Source organism: Thermobia domestica, chromosome 6, assembly GCF_964235325.1.
Source record: "Thermobia domestica chromosome 6, izTheDome1.hap1.1, whole genome shotgun sequence".
NCBI lineage: Eukaryota > Metazoa > Arthropoda > Insecta > Zygentoma > Lepismatidae > Thermobia > Thermobia domestica.
The window spans coordinates 171,340,405-171,357,911 of NC_137459.1; the positions used below are offsets into that span (position 1 = coordinate 171,340,405).

The following is a 17,507-nucleotide window of genomic DNA, read 5'->3' on the forward strand; positions in this document are numbered from 1 at the left end:
AACCATCACCATAGATAACTCAAAGAAATGAATAATACAAATGGTATGCACAAAGTTACAATAGAAATTCGTGTAGTATAGTGATTGGAGTTCAGTTATCAAGGAGACAGTCCTTGAATTCCCTCGTGTGTGTTCATAAAATCATGTGTTCCTTTCACACGGCGTCAAGTCATGTAATAATATAAAGCACAAAGCATAATCACAGTCCATAGTGTCCTCCTATGATCGTCAGCACTGAACGAGACATCTTGAAGGTCCAGAAAAGGTTGTAGTAATCAAGCGATACGCTTCGAGTAATAACTGACTGTTTGAATGACGAACGAATGATCGAATGATAATGACTGTTCAGAATTGCCAGTTTTTATACTAGTTCGTAAATTATTTTAAAGTACACTAAAAGAAAATATGTTTTTTTTTCTTTTTGGCAAAATAGTCACTTAGAAAGTGTGTATGTAATGTGTTTTGATTATTTTGGAAATTCCATTTGCACACTCGTTTCAGACAACAACGTCATGGGACTTGTTTTTCGTTTTAATTTTGTTCTTGAATCAATTTTAAAGTTACCTTCACGGCAGAAACACACAATTCACGTGAGTATAGCAACTCTACCTTTTTTCATCACTTATGCCATTGGAACATAATAGAACTTAGGCAAGACGTAAAACATGCATGAAAAGATGTATAATTTTAAGACACTGATACGGTAGCAAGGCAACCAAAAGGACACCCATGATATGGTAGGTAGTATAATACTGTACATTAATTTTCACAAATTATGTATAATAAGGAAAATAAATGATTTTATACACTTTGCATCTTTTTATTTGTTTTTAGTCCTAAGATTTCACTCAATTTCCTTCGCGAGCTTTTTCGAAACTGTTCACTTCCTCACATACAGTATATTTCAATGGAGACGATTTCTACAAGTTCACTGTGGAATTCTTACAAGCTTCAACAATTAGTTACAAAAGTATTGGAATATATATGAGGAAATTAACAATTAACTAATACCTAAAAATCCTGTTCGATTTAATCTTCATAAGGTAATTTCTCCGAAGAAGCTCTTTGATAAAATAAATAAATAAATAAATAAATAAAATAAAATAAATAATGTGAATGAAAACAAATAAAAAAAATACATACGCAAGGTACGTAAAACTGTCTTTATTATGCATAAGTTATACTTGCTAGCAATCACTAACAAATGCAATGGCAGTTTAAAAATGTATCAAGGTAGCCAGGCCCCGGACTGAATAGGACTCAATTACTGAATGCCATAGAGCCACTTTCTTAATTATAGAAATCCCTACAGGAAAACAAAGGTAATACCTGAATAAGAAAATCACAAAAGCTTCAAAAAAATCTAAAATGTCTGTAATTTTCTAATAATAATAAATAAACGGCTCTTTACAGAATACAAAAAGGGAGGGTCTTAATTTCAAAAGGAACCTTTTTTCTTCTTATTATTATTATCCCTAACTAGAAGCACTTGAGCAAGAGCAAAAAAACATTGATACTTACTGGTATATTATAGAAAGAATTAACTGTATAGTCGCCAGTTAAAGTACAACGGGTTTCAAAATGATTTGAACGACAAGAAATCAATCCATGGGCGTAAAAACTATATCAAAAACAAATTTACTGAATTAGTTTCAACTACATCCTGAAGTTATATTTGATATGGTTGTACTAGTTCAAAATTCTTACAACAGATGACAGTGACAAGTTGCAAAATTGCTGTCTGTGGTGCAGATAAAGCATTTCGAGTCCTACAGTCGCGTTAATTGGTCTGTAGTGAGTTTTCAACGTGAGTTTCGTGTAAAACTTTGTAAAGAACCACCACCAAAGAGCTCCATTCGCAAGTGATATCAACAATTCAAAGCAACAGAATACATTTGCACGCGAAAATAGTTTAGTTGACCTTCCACGTCTGAAGCAGATGTCGAGAGAAGCTCTCAGAAGTCTACAGTTAGAGGCAGTCGAAAATTTCAAATGTCTCAAACAACTGTGTGGCGTCTAGTGCATAAGCGTTTACAGATGTATCCCTATCGAGTAGTTGTCACAAAATTTAACCCTTAATGACCACACGTCCCGCAAAGAATTTTGTGAGTCATTTCCAGAGTTGTGCAGTGACGATCTGTGTTTTAGCGGATGAGGCTAAGTCCCATGTGACGAGAGGAGCGAACAAACGAAATGTTCGTATCTGGGGGACTGAGAAGCTTCATGAAATCGTTGAAACTGTGAGTAAAATACCAGAAACAAATATGATTTGCGCCATTTCATTTCCCAAAGTATACGGTCCACACCTCTTTCTCAAAGAAACTGCCTGGAGAAACATTTCTACACACGTTTACTACGTGACTTACGCCGTAGCTTGAATATGACAGTGTAAACTTTATTTATCAACTGGTTGGAGCCCCCTTCCCACTTTCATCGCAATGTAAAGAATCACTTTCATGAGAAACTGTTATCGTTGGATTGGGTAAAAGCTGCTCAATGATCAAAAGCTTTTACGTTGGCCACCAATATCACCAGATATATTCCCTTGCGATACTCTTTTGTGGGAACATCTTGAAGACATTGTGTACAAATTATCTCTACCCCAAAATGTCCGTGAACTGCAAGAGCGCATTACTGTTGCAGTGCTAAATGTTGATGGAAACATGCTGAAACGGATCTGGGAGGAATTAATTACCAAATTGATGTATAAAAGTGACAAAAGGTAACAAACGGGCACCACACTGAGAATTTGTGAGTTACTGTATTACAATTTTTACCACTAAAGCTTGGACAGTTATAGTACTTTGTGTAAAATTTTAAGGATTTTGCACAATTAGTGAAAATAAAAGGTACAGACCACCGCACAAAACTTTGTAGCTCCAATTCCTTAAACTAAATCATATTATATTGCAGTTATTAATGGAATATTTTCTTGTGAAATACGAACAAAATTCTACGGTGTTTTCGGAAAACTTCACCGAAAGAAAACCCATCCCCAAACGTAAACCACTCCTTGTAGATTTATCCATACGAAATAATTTATATCCTATCTTTGGACTATTAACGAAATATCTGATTATAAAATAGTAACAAAATTGCGTAAGTGTACTTTACAATTTTTTTTTTTTTTTTTTTTTTTTTAAAGAAAGCTAACCAAAGCCTGTGGATATTCTCATAGAAAGTGATATACAATATTATAAAAACAATAATAAAATATTTATTTATGAAATATGAACAAAATTGCCAGTCATTTTTGAGAAAATCATCCCAAAAAATGCCACCAAAAAACTACCTCTTGTACATTTTTTCAGAACAAATGAATTATACTACATTGTCAGCTTACTAATGAAATATTTATTTATGAAATGTGAACAAAATCGCATGAGTCGCTTTTGAAAAAAATCGTCCAAAAAACTCACCCCCAAGAATAAACTACCACTCGTAAATTTTTTCACGACAAATGAGTTATTTCATAAATATTTCATTAACATGAAAATATGGCATATGAAGAAAATCGTATGAGTCGTTTGTGAGAAAATCGTCCGAAAAGAACTCAGCCCCAAAAATAAACTACCACTCTTATTTTTTAATTTTGTTTATTTATTTTTTTAAGGACAAATGAGTTAGGCCATATTGTCATGTCATTAATGAAATATTTCTTTATGAAATATGAATAAAATCGCCTAAGTTGTTTTTGAGAAAATCGTCCGAAAAAAAGTCACTTCCAAAGAAAAACTATCCCTCGTACATTTTTTCAGAACAAATGCATTATACTATATTGTTAGATTATTGATGAAATATGAACAAAATCGTTAGAGTCGCTTTTGAGAAAATCTCATTTTTTGATTTTTACTCTTAGGTAAACTACCCTTATCTTTAGGGGTAGGAAGAAAATTCGGAAAAAACACCCTTGGAGGATAACATAGAAATCTCAAGTTTAAATTTGGTTGAGATATGTTAAATGGTATGACCTCTAGGTGAGGGTACATCAGGACGAACAGAGGATAGATTTCGAAACATCATTTTTTCGGTATTTACGGGCTATGAAACTTGTAAATGCGTTGAAATCTCTAATTTAATATTTTCACTATCACAAAACTTTCTTCTCTCCTTCGGTCGCTCGAAAGTACAAATTACGAGGAGCTGAAATCGTTCATATCATTTTGAAACACCTTGTGTATCTGTTCATCCTTACATGTTCACAGTTTCGTCCTTTTTCCCGTAACTTCGGAACAAATTTTAGTCAATTCTCTTAACTTCAAAGGAAACTGCATAAAATTAGACCCTTCGTTTTAGGATAACATACGTGTATCGGCGGATACATACTGGTACTTTTCCTGGTAAATCTACCTAGTCTGAAGAAATAGGTATCATGATGTGTGATATCTTTGCTACTCAAACTAAAGAGGTGTTCGAAAAATTGCTTTGAGCCTTGGAATTTGTTGGATTAAGACATCTTGAGCATAAACGCAAGTTGAATCCTTATTTTGGCTTAGAGGATTCTTCAAACTTAAGTTAAAACTAAATATAAAGTCTTGGTAGTTTTAACATTCAGTTCAAATTACTTTTACTGGCAAAGAAGTTGAAATTTTGAAAGCATGGCAAAGGCAACTAACATGACTTGTGGCTCCTTTTTCCACAGAGTAAAATGACCGTATTCCCAAGCAAAGTACAATATTTTACTATGTATTTAAACTATTAATATTTTTGCAGAATGAAATAGAGTTTTGACGAATAAAAATGTAATTTTGTTTTTCCAATCCAATGACTTCAAAATTATAGTATAGAAAGAAAATTCTTCAAAACAGTTTTATTCCGTAGAACGTTACGTATAGTTACAGAAAATTAATATCAATAGAACAAGTACAGTTTAATGGATACTTTTATTTGAAGTGGCTCTTTGCTGGTGTTTACAAATTCATTTTCACAAAGCATGCAAGGCTATTATCATAATTGGATTTGATATTATCTTGATATTACATGTATGGAAAAATAACGATTTAGTATTTCATAAACTATACATGTAAACACCTAAACACGAACTTGTAAGAAAATGTATTTCATTCAAAATTTCAGGATTTCATAGCTATCAGAAATCGATTACAGTGAAGTGAATTAGTTCGGATTAGATGTTACGAGATGTTTATTACAGCTTTTGAAATATACATATACAATTTGCTGTGAATAAAGATTAACGTAATCAATACACAATCTTACATCAGTAGTTAGATAGGTAATTTCTTTGCATTTTGAAAGTTATTTCCTAAGAATTCATCAGTGTACTTCCAATAATGAAATTTCTTTTTAATTAGCAATAAGGTTTTTAAGCATTTGAAGACAAACGTGAAATATCTTCTGAATTATAATTTTGACAGGTTTATGGTAAGTCAGATTACCATTGCCAAGAAGTAATAAATATTAATTTTTATTTAAAGTAAAATTTCATTTTTAGCATTTGTAGGAATATTCGTATCAGCTGCTAAAATTGTGGGCCCAATTTATGTAAATTATTATACTTTATTATTATTATTATCAATATATATGGATTTTAAACAGTAAATAGTAAGTATAAGTAAGGAGACCGGTTTTTTAGAATATTTCGGGCTCTATTCTCAGGCGATAGCAATAGAAAGATTGTTAAAAATATTGGTAAAAGGATAAAGGTTTCTTACTGTAGCCCGCTAGTTGAAAGAAAAAAAAAATCTACTCACAAAGCAGCGTCAGAATCTGCAGTATGTCCTGCGTACATCTGTGCAATATTATTCTTTTCTTTCGTAAAGTTGTCATATCTTGGGTGCTTAATACGTTTACTGGATTTTCTGTAGAGATCTGTAACTGTGTTACAACCCTTTCAAAATCATCCAGCTTCAAATCTGATTTAGTAAATTTATTTTAATAAGAAATATCTCGTTTCTCTTTCAAAGTTAATGTCCGATATATATAAACTTTAATTTTACACCATGTTGGTCATTACTATTTAAATGTTAGAGATGCCTAATGTTTTCTTTAATTTTTATTGAGTGCTATTTGTGTATGTTACCGATGTAAAACTCACTACATGTGCAAACGCCTTGATATACTCCACTGCTTTGTAACTGATCTGTAAAATAACTGTTGTATTGGATTAAGTACTCTTCCGCGCTTTTCTTTTACTACTTTGTTCATTTCACGTTTACTGAAAGATCTTTTTAGATGTTCATTAATGCTATGTGAATTCGGAACCTTCGTCCATTTTTGATTGATTATTTTATTGAGGGAAAAATTCTAAGTTCCTGAAATACTTATCTACCATTGTAGAGTGTATCTAATTATTCTGTTCATTTACATTATAAGTCTAATTCCCTTTTCTGCTTTTCTTTTTCAGAGCACACACACAAAGCCTTGAAGTAAAAATATTAGGTTCTCCTTAATTGGAAAAGGATGCGATGATCCATAGCGGATGAATCTTCTGTCTCCTGTTGGTAGGAATTAGGAATTACATTTCTGGGCTTTCGGCACCTATGTCGGTTTTGGCCCCTTACGTATGATGGATGGCATCCCTCAGCTATCACACTACCAGAGAAGTGGAGAAGGAAGGAATCGGCTGGAATCTTTTTATGTTAGGTATCATCCCGACATTCGCCTGGTGTGAATGACCGAGAGAATACCTCACTCAGGATGGTTGGCGTGAGAAAGCTTTTATATCTTTCCGACTGAGTGTTCCCACCGATAATCAAACCCAGGACCCCTCGCACCACACCTACTGTGGGTTTCATGTATACTTCCGAATAGAATTTACTTTCTTCTATATACAAATAAATATATAAGAGTTTTTTGTATGTTCCTTTTCTTCCATTACCTTACTTTTTTGATCAATGTTATTGAAGATATTTTCCAAATAACTTAGTTGTGTTTAATTTTTATATCATAAACGAATGTTGTCTGTGCAACTACAAGATCTGGTAAATTTTAGTCTGGATTCTAAATCCTCTACTATATAAGGTGGTCCTTAATTGGGCGGATCCAAATAATAATAATAATAATAATAATAATAATAATAATAATAATAATAATAATAATAATAATAATAATAATAATAAATAAATAAATAAATAAAATTGAGAACGCAACGAATAATTTGACGAATGAGAGAAAAAGGAGGAAATTAAAAACACAGTTAGATGCGTGTCCTAAAAGATTGGCAAGTTGACAATTCAAAATTTCGAGGTAGTAGCAAAAAGGAATTGACAGTGAGTCGCAAGCATTTAGTGATACACCAAATTTAGCTCACGCAACACACTAACATATGCAATACGTTACGTAAAACATAAAAATGAGAGGTTAATTTAGAGAAAAAATGAAATGAAATCTTAAGTTTTACGTCGCATAGTTAAGCCGGTTAGGCTAAAGAAGACGGTAATGATGAGAAATGAATGAAATTGTGAAATAAAGAAAATGGGACCCCGAGACGGTAGAACGGGGAAACGGTAGAGCCCCGAGAAAACCCACGATCACGGTGTTTGTCTACCACGAAGTCCACACGGCGCGATCTGGGATCGAACTAGGGACCCCAAGCACCGGAGGTGAATGATCTACCACTGAGCCACCGCGTCCCCCTCGGCTAATTTAGAAAACAGCCCAGTGTACGGTCTTCGGCGGCACTAAAGTACAAACATTTATACGTAAATTTTTTTGAATTAAAACTCTAAACTCCGAAAAACATTGAAGTATTTACATGCATTTTTGTGCGGGTGGTACATTTTCACGCATATACATATATCTACAAACATTCCAGGCAACAAGCGTCAACGGACTTGCTTAACTAAAATTAATAAGGAGTCAGGAGAACAAAAGTTGCTTGCACATTTCCAAAAAGCATTTAAACGAGTTTTAAGAATACACGATTAGCTTTTATTATACTGTTAAACGCAAATTCGTGAACTTTTTCTCTTATGAAGTTACATCCCTGAACTCCAGAATAACATTTGTTTTTAAGGGTTTGTTAGGATAAAATAATAAGGCAATGCAGGCAATTTTCCAATTCAATCTACCATGGACTAAATTGAAGTGATTTTCTAAACCTTCAGCAAAAATTTTAAATTTAGGCTATTGGTTTACTTGTATTTTATATATTTAAATTCCAATTTTTATGGAAAGTGAAAATAAGTCTAGTTTGTTCCTACAAACCAGAAATTAGAGCAAAAATTCTTTTCCAGCATTGCAGCATGTCAATATGCGGATACGCTATAGGAATAAAATCTTCGCTTGCTCTCACGGTTTAGGGGGATCTTATTTTCCTAAAGCTCTGGAATACTGCAGGGAGATAGGCAGTCTCCAATTTTTCTTTCATTATTACGTAATACTTCAAATAAAAAGAATCATGGATTCGAAACTCAAATGGGTCACGGTACCCTTCAAATTTCGATATTTCAATGCCGAACCTATATTTTTTAACATTGTATACAAGTCGGAAGCAGTAGCGTATCGAGTCAAACCATTTTAGTTCGAAGAACGGAGACTTCAACGGTGGTGCTAGCAAAGATAAATTTTAGTTCCCGGAATCTGAACCATACTCATACTCAAACAAGGAACAGCACACAACCCTCCTTGTTCTCCACATCTGATCACCATTTAGACTTTTACAAAATTTGGCGCTCCGAACAGAAACTAATCATTTTTAAATTTTTACAAAATCTGGTTATGGGAACGGGATCCTGATTTTTAACTTTTACAACATCTGCCTTTATTTTCAACTTATCTGTGATCATGTAATATTTATTACCTTTATAATAACCGTTTAATATCCTTCAATACTGCCTTTTTTCATGGTTTACAGAAGTATCTAAAAAGAGGTGCACAAAAGTAACAAGAAAGCGCTAATACATGTTATTAAGTAATAGCACATTCCGTCCCAATGCACACCAACCTATGTTGAAACTGTTTTCATGAACTATGTAAAAATACATAATTAGTATAATGAAGGTTTAAAATGACAATAATAATAAAAGCTGAAAGCTGTGAATAACTAGCCAATTTCTACTGTCTGATTATACCAATTTTTGTAGCACCTGTATACTTTTTCCTGTGTTCACTGACGATCTGCAGTACGTATTGTTTTTCTTTCTCGTCCCTGCTTAGAATATTCTTGTATTCTTGTATCGGATTCACCTCTCTCTCTGCCACATCGTTCACCAACATAATGTCTCTCAATACCTCCAACCCACGCTGAAAGTTGCATCTTGTTTCCAAGTAGATGGGCATGATTTTAGAAAATTTGTATCTATAGAAAATGTTGAGAAACCTTGTCTTCGAATCTGCGGGAACGAAGTCCGACAATTCTTTTCCTTTGAAACTGTTAACTTCTACACTATTTATAGAGCAGCTTTTTAATTGATTTGGTACGTCATATTCTTCTGTACTTTCCGTTATATTAAAAACCATTTTTTTTCGTCAGGTGTTGCGGTACTTCATCATGAAAGAAAGCGAATGTCGCAGTGCCTGGTGACAGATACCATACACGGTTAGCAATTTTTTTCACAGCACAGTTACTAATTTCTTGATCTACTTCCTTGTATTCGATTAATTTCTGTAAAACCTTGTAATCGTGATACAGAGCTTTCACAGCCAACGGTTCAAGGAACCAAGCTTGTGAGTAGATTCGGGCAATGAAAATGTATAGTATCTTGATTTAATTCTTCTCTTTTCTCGTCAGTTCAAATTGATCTTGGAATAAATATATTTTGAACGCATATATAGCCTTTGCCATCCACTGAGCATGGCTCACATTTCCAGGAAGGCGAAATGAAACTCCTTGTGGAAGGGTGCTGCCTAGGAAGATCATAGCCATCTCATAGATCAACAACAGATACACCAGAAACACCACAGAGAAACATCATAGCCATCTTTATGGTGTTTCTGATGTATCTCTTGTATAAATTCCAGCATAATTACATGGACATCTTCCGTAACATCATCTATCCGAGGTTGGTGATTGCTTTTGTCGATGGACGACTAGAGTTGCCTAAATCTTTCAAACAAAAGCACATCAGCCCCGGAACTTGTACTGGCAGCAATAGCACTATCCCTTACTGCGTGAAAACTACTTTTAAGACAGGGCCGGTTCTAGACAATTCTTAAGTGTAAGCAAACAATATTTTGGCGCTCCCACCTAAATGATAATAAAAGAGAAGAAAGTTGTAATGGACAAAAATTCCTCAAATAATTGTTACAATTGCAAATTTCTTCAATATCTGTAGTCTCCCTGTGAATATTAACGAAAAACGGCGAAATTATAAGTAATTGACTGTGGATGAATACCGAAGAAAGTTCCAATTTTAATAATTAATAGCATTTTTTAATTAAATGAGCACAAGATACAACTAAAAATATACCTAAGATTTATTTTGGCAAGTACAATTGAAACATATAAGTCGAAACAGAATAGAACTCATGAACTTAAGCTGTGATTCAGATTCCAGGTTAAGCTGTAGTCCCATGTCTCATATACCCTCGCTCGGGGATGTAATGGATCGTGTATATTTATTTATTTATTTATTGAACAAATTCCCAGATACAGCATAATTGTGCCATTTTACACAGGGAAATGTCAACAAGCGGAAAAAAAAAGAATTTAAAAAATAAACAACAACAGTAACATCAATAGTATTAACAAAGAGTGCACAAGTAATATTATTTAGCCAGCACGCGTTTTATTGCTCTTTCAAACACCGGGTAGCTCGAAAAAATGTCCACCTCTCTAGTTAGATTATTATAATAGTTGGGTACTCGGTGAAAAAGAGACCTCTGTATAATTGTCAACCTAGGGCGTGCAAGATGGAATAGGTGAGTATTCCGGGTTTTGCGGGAAGGGACATGTAAGGATAGTTGTTGAATTAGGGTTTCTGATCTTAGGTTCCCATTTACAATCTTATGAAGAAACTTCAAATCAGAGTTATTTCTGCGTACTTCCGGCGTCTGGATATTAAGATATCGCAAAATTTCCTCCTTAGGTAATATTCGAAGTGCGGGAACACGAAAACGTACTATTGCAATAAAGAAATTGAGAACAGACTCAAGTCTAGAGAGATGTGTAGGTGCGGCCATAGCCCATATGGGAGAGCAGTAGCATCCGTATATACGCCTAATACTATTGATTAGAAGTGTAACAAACACAGGTTTGATTTAGATTTTCTCTTATGCTTCATTAAAAGTATATTTACATAGTATTTTCTAGTGATACGATTATGATAATTAGCTTAATTTCTCGTGTTTTTTGTTACTGAAAAGTCCCTGTTATAAAGACACTTTTCTGGCTTTTAATTTGACAAAATCTCTCATTATTGCATCCGTATCCATTTCATTGAGTATGTCATTTTCAATGGCCATCAAAGCTCGTTCATTTAATCGTTCTTGGGATACAGTTGATCTCAATTCTTTATTAATTTTAGCTGAACTTGTTTAATACACAACGAATAACAAAAGTGTGTGCCGATATTTAATTTGTCTTCGACTGTGGCGGAACTTCAAAATTAGATCCCCCAGCAAAACATTCTTAACCCGCCCCCGTAAAAATTATTTTCAAGGCCTCTTAGGCCTTTGAAAAATTCAGTCCTTTCATATCTTTTTCCAACATAGGCATTCGAAAACAAGCTATGGGTAACAGAATGTAAACACAAGCAGTGGCGCACCCAAAATTTAACTTTTGGGTCCCAGGATGTTTCGGAGTAGCCAAAAAATGCAAATTTTGAATATCTGCCCCCTGAAATTGTGCTAATTTTCTTAAAAATTAAAAGTTCTGGGGATATAGATTGTCGGACCACATCCGTCAGCGCATCCATGAACACAAGTAACTAATAATCAAAACCTCTTTGCATTAGGACTATTACCAAATGTTTAAAAATGTCGCTCAGTCTGAATTTAATACGAGAGAATGGATTGATAATGACTGTTGCACTGTTATAATACAACGAGCGTATGTATACGCTGCTGTGATTAGCAATGAAAGTACTGAAAAAAATTGTGTTACTTATAATCCTAATAACCTTCGAATACAGTTACCCTTTCGAGTTAAATATGTATATACTACGTGAAAACTAATTGCATTCAAACAAATTTAAAAATACATTAAATTTAACTTACACAAGTAACTGAAGAGACTGTATCCATTCCACTTTAATTTAATAATTAAATCACTTTAATCAAGTAAAATAAACTCTCACTTTCAAAAATTTGTCGACTTGCAGATGCTTAGTTAACAGTAAGTGGTATTAACAACTCCCCCACCTCAACATTTGTATGATATCACTTTCGAAATTTTGTTTAGAAGTCGAAAGAAACTTTTTTAGAGCCTTTGCTTGCCTCTCATTTTCTTTCAAGTTTCGTAGATTTCTTTTCCGATAAAATACTCCATTTTTTTTATAGTCGGCCATTACTATTACACGAAAAACAAAGTACTATTGAAAAGTGAAAACACATATGATTATAAATAATATATAAAAAAAACGACTCAAGATAGAAACAAAAATGTTGACGAATGACAAATGGATTAATAAATATTAACAAAGTGAGTATTAAGCAGTGGACAGCGATTGTGAGCCAGTGGCAATGGGAATTTAAAGTTAAAATTTCCCTCAAAATGATCAAAAATTTCATTTGTACTCCCCTTTTTTCTTTGTATCCGTCTCCATCTTTGGACCCATGGACAACAAAGCTTAGTCGCTTGAACTTCGATAATGTGTATTTCATTTACACTGACTTTTCTCAACCCTTAACTCTGGTCATTGAACCAAAGCACTACGCGAGGCCACTGTTTATGACAAGGGAGCACTCTTGAAGACATTTCTTTCTACTGCGCTAACGCCACCCAATCCATATACAGTTGAAGCAACATATACAGTTGACTTCATTTTATTATTATTATTATTATTGATCCATTCCCATTTCAAAGATATATTTGGCAATGATATTCTCTAGCAAGGTCGCGAAAGGGTCGTTGGAGAGCAATGAAGAGTTTGTTGTATTGTGCACATCGTGGGATTGTGAAAAGAATGCAGTAGTGCTTAATATAACATTTATTGAAAAGCTAAATTTCCCTACATTTTATCTCATATTCTTATAAGGTTTCTTTCCCCCTTCAAAAAATCTTTCCTAAATCTCCCTGCACCGCGAAAAATTTTCCTCAAACTAGCATCACTTGTGAGTGTGACATTGGCGGCAATTGTTGTACGAGTACATTTCGATTGTAAAAGGTGTTTTACCGCCAATCACACAAAGATTCGACTTCATTCTTCTTTTTTTATGTATTTTATCTGTATCTCAGTTTGCGCAATATTTATTTGAAGCAATTCGGAAAAGTTTTTCATCGTAACATTTTCTCTAATAAATATTCACATTTAAAACACAAAATTCCTTTCCCAGTTTGGCGCCGTATTCACTTGTCGCCTCCTGCAAACGCGTAGTTCACAGGATTGAAGATCCGGCCCTGTTTGAAGAACTAATTCGAATGTGTGATGTCGACACGATAGGTACAGTAAATCACGATCAAACTTCTTCTCAAGGTTTGCACAAGCGCTATTTATTCTGCTGGCGTTGCTTGCAGTTGTATCGAAGCATAACGCTTGTATTTTGTATTCCATGCCCCATTTCTCAACTGCTTCGTAAACAGCTGTAGCTTGTGCTTCTCCTGCAGATGATGGTATTTCAGGGATTCCTAATAATTGTTCTTTGCCTTAAAAGTTACAAATATTGATAGTCTGTCAACCTTTTCTATGCTACTTGCAGCTGGGGTACACACACCTTAAAACTTTCGACACTAGTGCATTCCAGTATCGTTACAGAAAATGACCCGCATGCATATTTATATTCCAAAGGTGCTAATTATTACATGATCAGAGATAAGTAGAAAATAAAGTCAGATGTGTGTTTGTGGTGAAAAGCTACCCCAAAACGATATATCACACGACCCCATTTGTATTTAAAATTTTGGATCTGAATCCAAGGTGGCGGACTTCAAGATGGCCGCCATCATGGTACTACTCAGTTTTAGGTGTGGATGTACCTGCATCACCTCTTGCATTGAACTCCATCTATTAAAAGCACAGGAACTCTAACATATGACCACATGACACAGATATTCACCTGGAGCTTATTTCTCAAAGCTACTAGACTAAAAACATTGGTGATATTAGTGTTTCTCGAACCCGCGTGTGTGTTTCTCGAACCTACAAAAGTAAATATCAGCTACAAACCTGTGGACTTGTGTTACAAGAGCCCATAACCTCCTTTACCAGTGATTGTGTTTCTCAAAACACTAGGTGTGGTTCAGTTAGCTTGTAATTTACTAGTAAATACTCACAGGACATTGGAGACTTGTACCGCGTTTATGTAACTTCACAAGTACAAATAGCTTGTTCTTCTTCTGTTTAAATAATTAAGAAAAAGTGTGAAACTGAGTGCAAACTGTCGCCAAGCGACTGTACATAAAAAAAATTGTCTGTTGATTATAAGAAAAAATTAAAGTATACGTCCCAACGAAAGCGTTCAATCAATTTAATATTTTTATTTTTGGACACATAATTTGCATTTGGACATTTTCATCACGCATATGTATGTGTTTTTACTGTTTTTTTTTACTACATGCTCTTTTATGTGACGAAGTAATTGAAATTCATTGAAATTCAATCTAAGATGATTAGTAAATATATATACTGTATATATATATATATTACTCCTTATTTGCATGCCATGATAAATTATTGTATACAGTGTGTGCCAGATAATAATATTAATCTTTATTAATCTCTCTCTCTCTCTCTCTCTCTCTCTCTATATGTATATATATATATATATATATATATATATATATCGGGTGTTGCAAAATAAGTGTTACAACTCTTGGGAGGTGAATCCTGCTACTGAGACAAGAAAAAAAGTTCTCTTGAACTTTCGGCTATCGGACATATTTTCAGATCTGCACGGTGCCGAAAGCGTGGGAAAATGACTTTCGGACGTCAATAGTTCGGAAACTATCCAACGTAAAGAGGGCGGGTAAAAAATTCACTGAAGAAATCATACCTGCTCTATTGAATTTTGCATGTTTCACAATCCTACCATGCGCGCGCAAGGGATTCCCCAAAGAACGTAGGGAGTCCCGGATAATCTGCTAAATCAAAGTAGGTCTAAATGGATATGAATTGATGGGGTTTCTACCAGGTAACAATAATTCGTTTGTATTAAGTCGATATCTGGAACAAATACAAAATGGCGGACACTTTCATGTTCGTTGTGTGTGGTTGCATAATCGCCATAATGCTGGCCAACAGTGAAGTTCTGAGTATTAAGTGTAGCGAATTTGTACTCAGATGCTCTAGAAAGATATCTGGAGTGTCGGTAGAGCACAGCAGATGAAGCAGGGTGATTCACATGTGGGGAACACGTAACGAAAAATGCCCAGAAATGCACTCATACTCAGTAAATGTGAGTTCAAAGCGTCGGAAATGTAAGAATTAGCGTCAAGAACATGAAAACCAATTCACCAATAATATTCCCTCAAACCGACGCAATATGATGTGCACGGTTGCATACCAATAAGGATACAACAACTGAGACCAAGTTGAAATTGTGCAAAGGGACTCACTAAGAAACTGGGTAAACTAAATGAATGTCTCTAGTGGGATCGCATGATCGATATTGAAATGTGGCCAATGTGTGTGTTGATATCGACATGTAGCTAATGGACAAATGTCAACATGTCCCACTGCTGCTGGGACACCGTCTCACATGCGAAAACTAGGAAGATAACGTTGTACATTCTGCTATTACATCTGGTGCACTTTTTGGTAGAACGTAACTAGAACAAGATTGTATCAATGTCCCACTTTGTTTGGGACATTGTCCCACAGTCGACACATATAAAAAGAAATCTCTTAATCCATGGTTCAAATTGTGATAAAGCGTGAAAATAACAAACTTGTATCATGTCTCACGTCTTCTGGGACATATGACGTACTCGATATCAAAATACCTCCAGAAATATGTATCTTACACACAGTACATGCCAAGACAAAGATGAAAATGAACCAATTTGGCACATGTAACACTACAGCTGGAACACCATAAATATAGAAAATAAAACGGCATGAGAAATAGGAAGAAACGTCTTAAAGCTCTGATTGTTTACAGCTGTGCAGTAGGAGTAACAAAATGTAACACACAAGCATGTCGGGAGGCTGTACAAGAGCGCTTGCCAAACAAAGTGGGTACTCTTCAAAGAAATGTATACATAAAAGTCAGGCTCCCTCGAGCCTCAGGGCTAGAGAGCTCGGTTTCGCTCGCGTGGTCGCAGTTTCCAATCCTATTGGGAGCCCACGGCCTCAGATTCAAGACCCGAGTAGTTATTTTCCTATTTTTCCCACGTGAGACGGTGTCCCAGCAGTAGTGGCACATGTTGACATTTTTCCACTATCGATATCAACATACAAATTGTCCGCATTTCAATATCGATCATGTTATCCAACTAGAGACATTCATTTAGTTCACCCAGTTTCTTAGTGAGTCCCTTTGCACAATTTCAACTTGGCCTCAGTTGTTGCATCCTTATTGATATGCAACCGTGCACATCATATTGCGTCGGTTTGAGGGAATATTATTGGTGAATTGACTTTCATGTTCTTGACGCTAATCCTTACATTTCCGACGCTTTGAATTCACGTTTACTGAGTGTGAGTGCCTTTCTAGGCATTTTTTGTTACGTGTTTCCACACATGTGAATCACCCTGCTCCATCTGTTGTGCTCTACCGACACTCCAGATGTCTTTCTAGAGCATCTGAGTACAAATTCGCTACACTTAATACTCAGAACTTCACTGTTGGCCAGCATGCGTACCTGGCGATTATGCAACCACACACAACGAACATGAAAGTGTCCGCCATTTTGTATTTGTTCCAGATATCGACTTAATACAAACGAATTATTGTTACCTGGTAGAAACCCCATCAATTCATATCCATTTAGACCTACTTTGATTTAGCAGATTATCCGGGACTCCCTACGTTCTTTGGGGAATCCCTTGCGCGTGCATGGTAGGATTGTGAAACATGCAAAATTCAATAGAGCAGGTATGATTTCTTCAGTGAATTTTTTACCCGCCCTCTTTACGTTGCATAGTTTCCGAACTATTGGCGTCCGAAAGTCATTTTCCCACGCTTTCGGCACCGTGTAGATCTGAAACTATGTCCGATAGCCGAAAGTTCAAGAGAACTTTTTTTCTTGTCTCAGAGGCAGGATTCACCTCCCAAGAGTTGTAACACTTATTTTGCAACACCCGATATATATATATATATATAGATAGATAGATAGATAGATAGATATAGATATAGATGTATATATATCGAAAATACGAATAATCTTTGTGTTCTATCGAGTTCATGGGCCTGGCAGCCCTGCATTCTTTTTGTCCATTCATTTACTTTATTTTTTCTACGTCAAATTACTATTAAACTAAATAGCCTTTGATTCACTTATTACATTC

The 17,507-nt window shown here is 34.9% G+C and overlaps 2 protein-coding genes across 5 annotated transcripts in view; one reads left to right on the forward strand and one right to left on the reverse strand.

Moving 5' to 3' along the window:
• Positions 1-6,960, forward strand: part of LOC145688328 (uncharacterized) — a 164,428-nt gene extending 157,468 nt beyond the window's left edge. Inside the window, exon 4 of the transcript XR_014131875.1 lies at positions 6,365-6,960. The gene's annotated coding sequence lies outside the window, so the exon portion shown is untranslated. The remainder of the gene's footprint in view (positions 1-6,364) is intronic.
• Positions 1-17,507, reverse strand: part of LOC145688327 (plasminogen receptor (KT)) — a 69,564-nt gene that overhangs the window by 14,253 nt on the left and 37,804 nt on the right. The window lies entirely within an intron of this gene.